General features: G+C 29.8%; 1 non-coding gene across 1 annotated transcript; it reads left to right on the top strand.

Annotated features, from left to right (window-relative positions):
- The first annotated feature begins 112 nt into the window (after positions 1–112).
- Positions 113–184, top strand: TRNAQ-UUG (transfer RNA glutamine (anticodon UUG)). The gene has a single exon. It is a non-coding gene; the product is annotated as a tRNA-Gln (tRNA).
- The last annotated feature ends 178 nt before the right edge of the window (positions 185–362 follow it).

The following is a 362-nucleotide window of genomic DNA, read 5'->3' on the forward strand; positions in this document are numbered from 1 at the left end:
TTTTGTAAGTGTTATTTATTTTGTCCTAAGAATTAATAATTCAAGGCGGGCTCAAAGTTTTGCTCACAATCTGCGTTCTCTTTAAGATGGTGTACACTTAGTAATTCCTAACGGTCCCATGGTGTAATGGTTAGCACTCTGGACTTTGAATCCAGCGATCCGAGTTCAAATCTCGGTGGGACCTTATTTTACAATAAGTATCTTTTTCTTTATCTATGATGAACAATTAAAATTGTGTTGTTATCGACTATGACCTCATGACATGTTGTAATACTTAACTCAATCATATTATTAATAAACAAAATAAAAATTATAATTTTGAAATTCTTTATTGAAATATTTTAAAACATTTTCTACGATTT

This window comes from Halyomorpha halys, unplaced genomic scaffold (assembly GCF_000696795.3).
Source record: "Halyomorpha halys isolate HHAL.00 unplaced genomic scaffold, Hhal_1.1 Scaffold6275.1, whole genome shotgun sequence".
Lineage (NCBI taxonomy): Eukaryota > Metazoa > Arthropoda > Insecta > Hemiptera > Pentatomidae > Halyomorpha > Halyomorpha halys.